This window comes from Manis javanica, chromosome 3 (assembly GCF_040802235.1).
Source record: "Manis javanica isolate MJ-LG chromosome 3, MJ_LKY, whole genome shotgun sequence".
Taxonomy (NCBI): Eukaryota; Metazoa; Chordata; class Mammalia; order Pholidota; family Manidae; genus Manis; species Manis javanica.
Genome location: NC_133158.1, coordinates 118,429,449 through 118,442,340, shown reverse-complemented (window position 1 = coordinate 118,442,340; position 12,892 = coordinate 118,429,449). Strand labels below are relative to the sequence as shown.

Genomic DNA, 12,892 nt, shown 5'->3' with positions numbered 1-12,892 from the left:
GTAGTTCAGGATAGTAAGAATATAGAAGGTGGCGTGAGAGGGAGAGCAAGTGTGTGCGTACGTACAGTGGAAGAGACAGTGCAGGGAAGGGTGGGCTTGGGCGAGAGGCTAGGTAGGGCCTGGTAATGGAGACTGAAAATGGCATCCCACAAGCCAGGACAGGAGAGTTTTATGGATTAAGTAGTCTGGTAAGAACTTGATCTAAAGGACTTGTATTTTGCTTGTCTCCTAACTCCATCTTTCTCCACACACATGACAACTAGCATGTCATTGAGTGGCTTCTCCATGCATGCTTGTGGATTAAATACATTTTTCTCATCTATGCAAAAAAGAAGGAGTTCAGTGGATTGTATAAATTCACTTAGTCTGTTAGTAGTTAGAGATTAGAGGAAATCCAACTTTAAAATCATACGGTATTTTAAAACAGAATTGTTTTCATAACTGTGACCTCAGAACTGATTCCTAAGCAATAATTTCAACTCCTGTAGAAGCACCAAGAAGAAGGCGTCAGCAGAGGTCAAGGGTTTCAAGAGGCACACAGCTCCACACATGTGCATGCACACACACACATCTCCTTTCTCCATCTTTCTTCAGCTTCTCTTCAATGGCATGCTGCAACCATTTGCTCACAGAGACAGAGAAGGAGAAGGTCTTGGCCTGAGTAGTCTTTCTCTCTCCTGTGGTGCACTTTTTCTCACTGGAGAAAAATGCTGTCCGGAAGGCTGAAAGCTGGGCTGTCATCAGATTGACAGTGGTGGTAGAAGAGGTCAGAGGCTAAGTGGAAAACTGTGCAGATGTAAAACATCCACTTCCCTGAAATATTGTCTTCCTCTGTGAAATAGACATAGGAAATGATCTCTTCATTTAAGGAGTTTCTGCATTATCTTCTAAGAACAAAACCTCCAAACAGGATGCTAAGGATATTTGCCAGGCATGCTGGGCTGATAGCAGCTGGTCTGGTGAGGGGCCTCGTAGTGCTTCTACAAAGGAGACAAGAGGAGACAAGAGAACTCACCTCCAAGAGGGCCTTGTGCAGCTGGGGCTCCAGCTGCAGCGTAAGTCTTTAGCCTGAGCGTATGGAAGTGGATGTCACATTGGTGGCCTCCATACTTGGAAGAATACAGTACAGCCTCATGTCCATTCCATGTTCCTGGAATAGCCTATGCTTCTTGCATCTTTTCAAGATCAGAGAAGCAGCAACTTCGACCTTACAGCCTAAAAACCTAACCCCATAGTTAGTTGTATTCAACTAAGTTGTGCTCTCCAGTTCCCTGCATGGCACAATTTAGCAATTTACCCATGGACCATGAATATGTATGTACTGTGGGCATCTGTGATGCGGCAGTGTTGATGGGCAGCTAGGCTGAGTTCTTCTTAGGATGGAGGTCTGTCTGCAGAGGACTGGGAAGTCTGTGGGGTGGGTCAGCAGCTGACTGCTTGCAGTGATGACCTAGAAACTTGCTAGGAAGGAAGGATGGGAGAGAGTAGAGGTCTCCAACAAAGGTCCACAGGAAACAGACCCTAGGGAAAGGGGTGGGGGCTCTCTCAGAGGACTGTACTCATCGGCCTATTGGTCTGCCTGGTGCCTCCACGCACACCAAAGATCAGAAGGGTGGGTACTCACAATAAATCAGTAACAATGGTTTCATTGAAGTCTGTAAGGACGAGGAGCCCAAGGGACATCATCCTGCAGAACACAGCAGGGGCAGACAGGGTAGTTCGAGTGTTTTGAGGGTGCAGCTGTGAGTGATTGTCTGCACCTTGACTGCTATGTGCACTTGAATTTGGAACAGCAGCATGGAGGACTTTACCTGCATCTGTTGCCATATAGTCCACAGAAGAAACTGGAAGGATTACAATAAAATATTCCAAATGATGCTGAGACTGAGAGCACACAAGACACCCCCTCAAGCTGCTCAGCAATAGTCTGAGAGGACTTTTTGGGGTACTGTTGGTGCGCAGGCATGGACAAGAAACAGGAAAGGACTGTGTGGGCATATCATGTCCCCACACTTACTGCCAGACTAGTGTGGTATATGGAAAACATGGGATCTGTTACTACTATTATTAATTCATTCAAAAGCTTCAGTATAGTGTTTAGCATATAATAGCCAATATGTATCATGTAATATTATAAAAATTAATACTGACACACAAATATCATAAATTGATTAGTTTGTCCAAAACTAAAAGACCTTACCTTCATTTAGAAACTATTTCCTTGTCTGCATGTAAAATTTCATATATGTATATATCCTCTAATTATTTCTGGAATACAGGTTATGTACCTTCCAACTAGATCAAGAATCATGGCTCTACTAGAAAGATCAGACATGGCTTGTATTCCCCTTTAGAAGAATGTGACTGAAGCTCATAAAATTTAAAAATTGATGAGTCTCACAGAATCCCAGCTCCCATGTGCCTCTTTCTGACATTCTTCCAAATTCTCCCTTTAATAATATTTAGGGAAAAGGGCAAGAAATGATAGTTTTCATGAGAGCCATACAGTTGTCACAGTTTAGGGGTATTGATACCCTTTTAAACATCTGCCTCTGGTTTGGAGGAATAAAGGTGTATGTAAACCTTCTCAGCACATCAGAGCTATCCTCTGTACACCCTTAGGAAGATCTCTAACATCTTCCCTTTTGTTTCCCACATACCATCCAAACAAGCAGGAGACAATAGTGCAGGAAGTGAAGCACGCAGAAGTAAGGGCCGAGTTATGCTCAGGAACCACCAGCTGTGCTCTGGCCACAGCCACGTCACTTCACCTCCCCAAGTTTCAGGTTCTTCTCCTGTAAAATGAGGATAATGACACCAGCCCCCACTACTTTACAGGACTATTGTAAAGATCAAACTAAACGGTGCATGAAAGGTCCTTTGAAAACTAGATTAATGCAAACATAAGGTATCATTACAGCTGTTAGGGAAGATGCTTCAAGAATACGTGTTCATTGTCTGGCATTGTGGGGCGGGCTGAGGTGGGTTGCTGCCTCCTCTGCTGTTGAAGGTGCTCTTCCCTGGTTGTCTAGTTCCTGTCAGTCTGGAATGCTGACCAGGTCAACGTTAAAAATCTGATAACTGACGCCCCATTTCTTGCACTCTCGTACAGCGGATGCCCTAAAGCTGAGGCCCACAGTTTTGATGTGTGTGGTACATTTGAAGAGTTGGGAGCCCAGTGCTTCTGGAGAGTCTGAGGACTGGGCTTCCTCTCATTTCTGCTGTCTCTTGAAGCTTTGCCAGCTAAGTAGGGAAAGGTCTCAGTTTTGATCCTACCAGCGTATGATTCCAAATGAACCACACCCTAGCTAGGTTGTCTCAGCTTCCTCAACTACAAATTTCTGGCCTCCTACGTACATATATGAGAGCGGTTCCATTTCTACCTCTTTTTACATAGGGTTGGCTTTACCTAAGACTTTGCAATAAAAGATGCATTGCTGATTTCTCTGAGCCATTTGGATCAGATTTTTGTAAACCGTAGCTGATCTCTGATACTCTTGGTTCTTACATGGGGAATCCATAATATCTTCCCAAGAAATTCATGTAACCAACTATTAAACAGGGGTATTCATACATCTTTAATTAACAGAATTTTGAAATAACGGCTGTGCACATATCCATGTGAAGGATTGTTCTTGCCAGTAGTGTTCCCATCACAGGCTTTGAATGAATCTCAGTCTGACTGAGACTTGCCAATGAAACTCATAGGAAAAGCTGTGTTGACTTCAGATGGTTGTTAAGCTGTGTTGACTTCAGATGGTTGGTTATGCCTTCTATTTCAGTCAAAGTCTGGCATGAAATCCATTTAGCCTGCTGAGGCTAACCCATGAAAGGCACTTGGAAGATTTTCCTGGCCTTTATGGCAAAGGGATAGTCCATCCCAGAATGTGCAGAATTTCAAATAATGAGTAGTGACCTCTTTATTGGTTTTATGACTTATCTTCCAGGGACCAGCCAAGAAAATAAAGTATCAGTAAAGCCACTATTCCACTGTGAATACTTAGGGGATCTTTCATATTTTATTTTGCATGAAAAGAAAGGATGCCAGGAGGATCACTCTTTTGTCGTTAGTCTAAATATGACCTATCATTCTTTTTAACTGTCTCCCAGAAATTATGTCCTAGAGACAGAATGAGACAGTTTGTATTAGGCCAGTGCACAGTAGGAGAAAGACCAGGATCTTAAAAGTTTGTGCATCTGGGCTCATTTTCTTTGGGGCAGAGACAAGGCCTTGGAAATGAACTAGGTACTAATCTTTCCCTCAAGCTACAAAAGGCAAGTGACCACTGTCATAATTACAGAACTTTAGCTTTGGAAAAGACCTAGAGTCAAACTGCTCAACTTTTACTGGCAGCTGGAATCTCATTTAAAGCATTTCTTCCAAAGTTTGTTGAGCCATTGCTTGATTATCTCTAATGAGGGACACTCACCTCTGTTGAGCAGCTCTGTAAAAAAGCCATTTTTTATGCTGAGTTTTAATTAACTTGAATTTCTACCCACTGATTCTAGATATAACCACTGATGCCACAGAGAAGATGTCAGCTCAACAAACCCAACCCTTCTCCCAATGACACCCATCCTTGAGGTGAACATAGTGAACATTCCCTCTTAAGAAAGGGAATGAATATTCCACTCAGCTCCTCCCGTATGCTGGCTCCCACCATAACCACCCATCATCCTCACATCATTGTAAGGGCTTGGAATGACCTAATGTTCATCAGCCTACTACAGCTCAGAGAGGTGGAATTCTGCAGGGCCACCCAACTTGAAGGTGGCAGGACAAGAATTCAGCACCAGCTCTGGGAAACTCAGGTCCTTCCATCACCTTCTGCTGTTTCCCAGAACAAAGAATCCTGAAAAGGCCTTCCTGTTTCTTATCTTAAAATAAAGAAAACTAAAGAAGAGAGACACCTAGAATTAAGTGGTGGTCTTGACTGCCCATCTTGTTGCTCGAGATCCTAGCTTGTAAGGTTACCTCCAGAATCCGAAGGCCTAGAACCAGGCAGGAAACTCAGATACAAAATTCTGCTTTGTGACCAGCTTACAGGGATCTAATTCAGAGCCACACTGCTGCTCTTTGAGGCAGCAATCATTCTGTGGCAATACATTCAAGAGACAGTTAAAAAATATCTCTTCCCCATTTACTGCTTTAGAAACAGAATCCACTGCCTAATTGAGAATCCTTTCTGCCTGATTACTCCATTCCCAATTTTTTTAAGCAGCAGAATTGTGGTGGAATTATGTACTGTATAATTTCATCATTTAGCAATATGTAAATCAGGAGAAAAAAGGATGAGGGAGAGAGGAAAGGAGAGGATGATCATCTATGTGAATACCTGTACGCAGAAATGGGCAATGGAGTGTGTGTGCTCAAGGGAAGAGCCCCACGCCACATGGCAGAGCTGGGAGTGAGTTTCAGTTCCCCCACTGAAGAGCTCTGTGCTCTTTGGCAAAAGCACATGGCTTTCTGAGCCTCAGTCTCCCATCCTGTCACATTTTGCACATGTGTTCCCAGCACCTATTATAGCTCCTAGCAAAGAGCAAAGTCTGGATAATAGCCTGGTGACTGACTGAATGAGAACCTGGTTTGAAGCCTCCATGAATTGTTAGAAGAGTTAGGTGATAGGATGAATATGAAAACATTTAATAAACTGCAAAACACTGATTGTGTATAGATTTGCTTTAATCACTAATGCAGAAAATACCGTTTAATGCCAAAAATCAGAAGTTACCTTTTTCATGCCTTGTTTGTTGACAAAGTGGTCTGGGGCTACAGATGTAAATATAAAATGATATGTTTTAATGTGCTAGCATCTGTCACAGATGAAATCACTTTTAAGTCCCATGGCTATCCTGCTATGCTCTACAGAGGAGAAAATAGTAGACTTGAGCTTGTCTTTTTTAGTGAGTCTAGAGACAATGAAGTTCTACACGTGTGTTCCCTGGAGACTCTGCAGATCTGGGGCTCTTGAGCTAGGTGTTCCCCTGGGGAACACCAGCCAGTTTTACCTATGGACCTGCCACTTGCTCAGGCAGAGGCAGCATATGACTAGGGGCAGAGACCCTTGGGCTGTCACACTCTTCAAGGGACAGCAGCTTCAAAACACGCCCCTCCCCCCATAACACCTTTGCTGTGGGATTTGCTCTGAGGGACCTAGCATTGCGTTCTGCTCCTCAGAGAAGTGGCTCTTGTCCATTATTGCCTCATCAATTCAGACCCCTCCACCATGTCTCAGGGAATGCAGATCAGGCTCATCTCTTTCTAAAGCAGAAAACCCAGTTTTAATTGCCCCTGGGTCTTTATGAGACACTGAGCAGTTAGGGTTCAATGATTTAAAGATCTAGATTCAGGAGAACTAGGAATTTTCTTCCTTTTGTGAGCCTCTATTTCTCTGGCTCTGCAAAAAAGCAGAAAGTAGGTGATATGTAGCTACTCTTTCACTTTCTACTGTGCTGCCCTCTCCCTTTGTGACCAGAGTCCCTGGGCCTCACAGTCCAGGGTTTGGACACAGCGGAATTATCTTGCATTGGCAGGCAGAAGAATTAAATGACCCAGTGAGCAGCCTGCTTATGCCAGGACTACAGCCTGGAGACCTTATCGTATAAACACTATGTCTCATACAGTTCAGAGCTTCATCATTTTTGGGGCTGAGATGCAGTGAAGTCTTTGGGAAAGCACAGGTCTGGGATCAAGAGACCTGCAGCCTTTGCCACAGCCAAGCTCTGTGACCCTGGGCACATCATTTTACCCTTCTGAGAGCTTTGAGTTCTCTCAGGTGTAAAATAAGATAACAATATTTTCCCCATAGGTGGTTGTGGGATGAAGTGGGAAACTGCATTTTATGTAACAGTTTTCACCAAAAACAAGGGATGTTATTAATACTAATTTTCAAGAGGCTTGAGAAAGCATTAGGCCACCAACTATATATCAAAGAAGAAACCATTATAATAATGATGGGGACTTAAATTTATATTTCATTCCAGAATTTCCAAGGGTATCAGAAGGATACAGAATGAAATGTGCAATTGTACAGTTAGGACAGACAGAATTTTCTTAGAAATCATCTCTTCACACTCCACAACGTTTCTCTCTCTTATAGGCACTCAACAAATACTGAGTACCTAAACTATGGCCAACACAAAATACGGGGCTACTGACATTAGCCAGACAGGCAGAGTTCCCTCCCTGAATCTGCTTGCACTCCAGGAGGGAAACCGGAAGTGAGCACTAAACAAACGTAGGACTAATTTCAGGTTTTCTTTGGGTGCTACCGCAAAGCAAAAATAAGGTGTTGGTGGTGGGGGTGAAGCTTGGATGGTCAGTGAAGACGCTGTGAAAAGGTGATACTTGAGTAGCAATGTGAATGAAGAGAAGGAGGTAGCCATGGCAAAATCTGTACAAGGTCACAGAGCTAATCAGAAACCCACCTAGGCCAAGCACCCAGGACTAGACTTCCTTTGCTGTACTCAGTGACCTGTGCTGGATTTCCTCTGGAATTCTGAATCCATATCTGCCCAGTTAACCAAAATCTAGCTGCTTCTGGCTCAGATCCTCTCCTCTCCAGGATCTTAGACGCCATACCTCTCCCACCGCCTGGTCAAGGCCGAGCTGTCCTTACACTCCCGTGGCATCTTGGATCAACAGAAGCATATTCCAGGTCTCATTATCTGAAGCCTCTCTGCTGTGAGCCATAAGCCATCAATACTGCTCAGTTCACCAAGGACTGCCTATGTTACTGTCACTTAAAAGGTATCCATGGGAGTTACTTTGGGAGTTAGGTAAAATTAATCCTTGCCCACAAGAGGCTTACACAAAGTCTATCATTCAAGAGAGTATTAATGGCTAGAGTGCACAACCAATCATTTTTTACATTCATTCTGCATTTATGGAGTGTGCTAGGCATTATGTAAGGTGTTAGCATGCTCACAGAAATAGGTCAGGCAGTGTCTGCACTCTCAGAAATTCTGAGTTTGCTGAAGAAGGGAGCCTTAAATGCACAGATGATTACAACAAAAAGCAATAGATACAAAGGCAGAGAATCATAAAATAACAACACATGGTAAAGAGAGAGTATTATTTCCTTGAAAGTGAACTATGGAAGGCTCCCCAGAGGAGGGGGCATTTGAGCTGAACCTTGATGGGAAGTTGAAAACAGCAGCCCAAGGGGAAGGAGAGGTAATAAGTCACTGAGGCAGGACATGCGCATATGGAGGGGAGTCAACCCCTTAGAGGGCTGTCTTCTTACTCTTCCTGCCTCTGCTCACAGGCCTAAGCCCCAGCTGGCTGGCTTTGCCCACAGATAGACAGGGGCACAGTTCTCATTTCCTTGAAGACAGCATCCACAGTTGCAGTATGTGGAAATGGCACGTCTGAGAATCACCAGCCTGGGGGTATACTGCGTTTATTCTTGTCATACTTCCTTCAGTGTTCAGGACTGGAATTTCTGCCATGTGATGACAATTCTCAGCAACTCACTTGAAGAAACTGATGTTAGCTGTGACTCATATATCAGACAAATGAGCGGCAGCCAGATGCAAAGGATCCTGATCTCCCAAATACGATCCAGTTCTGAAATTCCACCTACCTGCTCTCATTTCTACCCAGAAACTCCACAGGCACCTTGGACTCAACAGCCTGTCCTAAACCGAACTCATCCCCTTCTTTCTCCAAAACTGCTCCTTTTCCCGTAGATATTTTGGCTAATGATTCATCTAATTAACAGTCGATACAGGGGAATCAATTCAAGTGATTGTATTTATATCTCTGTCTCTTCCAGGTTTTCCACCTTCTATATCTAATTAATTATCAAATCCTGGTGAAGTTACTTTAGTGCCTGTACATCTGCGCCTTTTCCATCACCATTTCCAATGGTTTTGGTAGTCATCTATTGGTTTGGCTACTGCCATAGCTTCATGCTTGCCCTCTTGTACATCCTTCATGCAGTTGCTAGAGTGATCTTTCAGAAAAACTACACTTCTAAAAAATTTTCAGGTTTTTCTCTGCATAAAGAACATGAATGGTTTCACGTGGCATTTACAGTCTTCCTCAGTTTGGCCTGCATGACAGCATCAGCCTCTTCTCCCAGGGCTTCCCTCCCATGTGTCTTATATTCCAGTCACACCAGATTATTTGTGACCATTTCCTCTGTCTTCCTGTCCTACAAAATCCTCTCTCTCTTTCAGAATCAGTCTGAATGCTGCCTCTGCAATGCCCAAGCCTCTGCTGGAGGTCACCATGGCTCCCTCTGTACTCCCAGAGCTTCCCGCTGTTACCTCGTGTGGTCAACCAAAAAATGTCCCCAGTGAGGCCCGTGTCCTAATCCCCAGAACCTGTGACTATGGTACCTGATAAGAGGAACTTTGCAGATGTGATTAAGAATCTTGAAGTGGGAAAAGTATACTGGATTATCCAGGTGGGCCCAGTGTAATCACAAGCGTCCTTATAAAAGGGAGTTAGGGGGCCAGGAGGAGAGAAGCTGCTGACTTGCTGGCTTTTGAGAAGGACAAGGAGCCGAGGAATGCAGGTGGCCTCTAGGAGATGGAAAAGGTCAGGAAAGAGGTTCTCCCCCCGAGTGCCCAGAAGGAGTGCAGCTGGTGGAACCATGATATTAGTTTTGTGACATTTTAAGCCACTAAGTTTATGGTAATTTGTTGAAGCTGCAGGAGGAAAATAATATACTCAGCCTTTATTTATTTTTTTGCATGGTACTATCTTGTCTTTCATAATATTGTAAACTACTTGAAAGCAAAGGCTGATCTGACTGTCTTATGCCCTGGTGCCTGACACAGGGCTTGCTTTGCACATGTTGGTGCCTAATATACCTTTGGATTGAAATCAAAGGCCCTCTTTTGGGTATCTGAATTTGAATCTATGGTCTTTTGGGTGAAGTCCCAGAACTAAATTGAAATTGTCGTACGTATGACTCCAGGTGAACTGGAACTGATACACCATCATTCCAGGTGGCTGGTTTTTTATCCAGTTGGTAATGTTGTCAGGCCTAAAGTGTGTGTGGGGTGGGGGGGTGGCATCTGTGTGGCATTTATTAAGCAGTCTCTCAGTGGCCTCAGGCCTTATGCTATTATTTAATCTTTTGTCATTCAGACTCCACACTGTTTTTGTTCTCACCAAACTTTCCATGGAAGTAAATATTAGTGGTCTACCAAGAGAAGACAGAGACCAAATTCTTGGCAGGAAGGAGCAGGTTATTTCAATTAAGAGTTGTACTCAATGTGTCTTCAGTTCCAAAGTCCACTGTCTCATGCATTCATCTATTCCTTTACACATACATGAATTCAGCAGATCTTGAACAACTATTGCACCTGGCAATGTAATAGGCACCAAGGACGCGGAAGAAAACGATAATGTCCTGGACATCAAAGAGTTCACATCAGAGCTGAGGGAGGAGAGAAACAGCAGAAATGTAAGTGTGACCTTTAAGAACAATACCAGTGGTGCCTATATGCAGCCACTTTTTAATTCTTTTCCTCTATTGGTTCTGTGGCTTCTGCCATGTATGTAAGGGTAAGGCAGTCGTGAATGCTGCCTGCTCTGTGCTCAAGGCCCCTTTTAAAGTGCCCCTCACAAGTCACATTCCACGTACACAACTGGATCTCTGGGATTCTTGACTCTGTATTCAGCACCACAGCCTTTCAATGTCACTTTACCCAGAAGGAGAAAAAATATGCATCGATTCCAAAGGGAAATCAGCATTCTTCTTTATTAGGAATTAGCAGGTCTAAGTTATTAGACACTGCTCCTCCACTCTCCCAAATCTAAATCCTGGCTGGGCTGCTACTGATTTATGGTGTGATTTGGGCAACCCATTCCTTGTCTTCCTTGTCTCTGGGCCTCAGTCTTATCTGTAAAATGGGTATAATTGCTATTACTGTCCCACCTGGCTCCTATGGGTTTTGTGAAAAGCAAATGCAATAATGAAGAGTAAAGAATTGTAGCCAACTCAAACTATTTATATCTGTTAATTATGCTTAGGAGTAGTTATTTTAATATATTTACACTGATAATTATTGCTGCTATTCTTATTTTTATCACTATTATCGTGGGAAGGTTGTTAGTTGCTTCCAAGAATCAGGCAGCTGTCATGGCCAAGTGATTCAATCCCCATATGATCAAAAATGGGCTAAATTAGAATATATTTGAAGTCCCTTTCCATAAAAAGCCATAGCCTTGCCGATAGCTACATTTTCTACTGCTGTTCTCTCCCTCTCAGGATCACTCCAGCCAGGTTTTACCTATTACAAATGTGTGGGGGAGGGGAAGACCCAGTCCTGAGCCCCCCAGGCATGGCCCTCTCTCACCCCCACCCAGGTGGAGTATGTGCCTTGGGCCCACAGATAGCCATGATCTTCTAGCACCACCTCTGTGATCCACTGGCATCTCATCATCCCCGCACTGCAGACCTCGAACAGCTCTGCCCCTTGTCCTTGAGGCAGGGCTGGTCCAGACATACTTACTCAGCACCTCGGGCATCAGAAGAGGCTGGCATGGGGCAGCGTGGTGGTGTGTGACTTGCAGGAGGGAGGCTGCCCTCTCTTCTCCACTGAGACCTCCAGTTGCTGGGGTTCCTCAGGTACTTTTGCTCCTAGTTAATTACAAGTCCTGGGTTGGTCTCTCTAATGACTTCCATCACCCTACAATCAAGGAAGCTGCAACATTATTTGTAACACTGCAGCTTAGCAACCAGTTCTCTGTTATTCACTGGAGTTCAGTCCACAAAAGGCAACAATAAGTGATAATTCCTGGGGATGGGGTCCCTGGATTGACTATGTGGTAATTCAGTTTTCTGTGTGTCTTCTGAAAAGTGGGCATATACAATATTCTTTAGGGTAAACAGGGGATTATATACGTGAATATGAGTAAATATTTAGAAAATGCTATACAACAATTGGGTAATATAAACATCCCAGAAGTCTATTCTGGAAGATTTTAGGGTTTAAAGTAAAACAGACACTCATTATGGAAGCCCTCTCCTCCCTCGCCCTGTGGTGGAGCAAGGGGTAGGTGGGGGTGGGGTAGGGGGTGGCTTGGGAAGACCAAGTAAGACAAATGATATAGAATATGTACTTAGGGTTCCAAGAGCTTGGTGCTAACCATACTCTGTCACTTACTCATTCTGTCAACTTGCCCAAGAGCTCCCCTTTCTGAGTCTCAGCTTCATCATCTGAAAAAAGCTTTGCTGCTAAAACAAAAGAAATAAGTACCAGTGAGAAAACCACTGGACTGGATGTTTCTAATGTCCCTTCCAGCTAGATAATAGGATAACTTAAGTTAAAACTTTCTAAGAAACTGGTAAGTTTAATGAAAATATCACTCCACGTCAGCTCAAGTGACTTACCAGTTAGTGTATAGTTTGAGCAAATCTGGGCAGGGAACTATGTTGGTCAGCTCATGATGCCAGAAGCTCAGGCCCCAGCTTCATACTTTACCTACCTACAAATGGCAAAACCCAAGTCCACAGACCTGGACACGAGCCCCGAGCATAACCCTGGGCACTGCTAGGCCTTATTTTCCATCTCATCAAACCAAAGGGCATGGACTTGATGTTTTCTGAGGCAGTTTTCAGTTTAAAAGCCTATGAATCTAACTTCTTTGAATTATTACTTCTAACAAGTCCTGGGCACCGGGAATAGGGCTGGCCTCATGTGCGCACTGAGACATGCCTTGTTAGAGCAGATGGAGTGTGTCTATCATGGCGATGGCACAACCAGTCTGGTCACTTCAGATGTCTCTCCAATTAACACTCCTGGCGGCGGCCAACTGCTCAAGCAGCAGAACATGCTGGTGGAGAAGATGGCGGGAAGGCCTGGGCGGCTGCCACACCTATTATCGCAGCCCGGGAGTGGGAGGGGCCAGCCAGACTCTGAGCCTGCAGGA

At 44.1% G+C, this 12,892-nt stretch overlaps 1 long non-coding RNA gene across 7 annotated transcripts in view; it reads right to left on the bottom strand.

Annotated features, from left to right (window-relative positions):
• The window catches only part of LOC108392319 (uncharacterized), a 153,290-nt gene that overhangs the window by 121,411 nt on the left and 18,987 nt on the right, over positions 1-12,892 (bottom strand). Inside the window, exons 4-7 of one of the 7 annotated variants that reach the window (XR_012129303.1) lie at positions 12,679-12,884; positions 12,127-12,197; positions 11,473-11,600; positions 5,666-10,394 (exon numbers count right to left, since the gene is read on the bottom strand). The exons of 5 other annotated variants lie outside the window; for them this stretch is intronic. This is a non-coding gene — a long non-coding RNA (uncharacterized lncRNA). Of the gene's footprint in view, positions 1-5,665; positions 10,395-11,472; positions 11,601-12,126; positions 12,198-12,678; positions 12,885-12,892 lie in introns of those variants that run through there. One more of the 7 variants, XR_012129305.1, reaches the window with a different exon arrangement.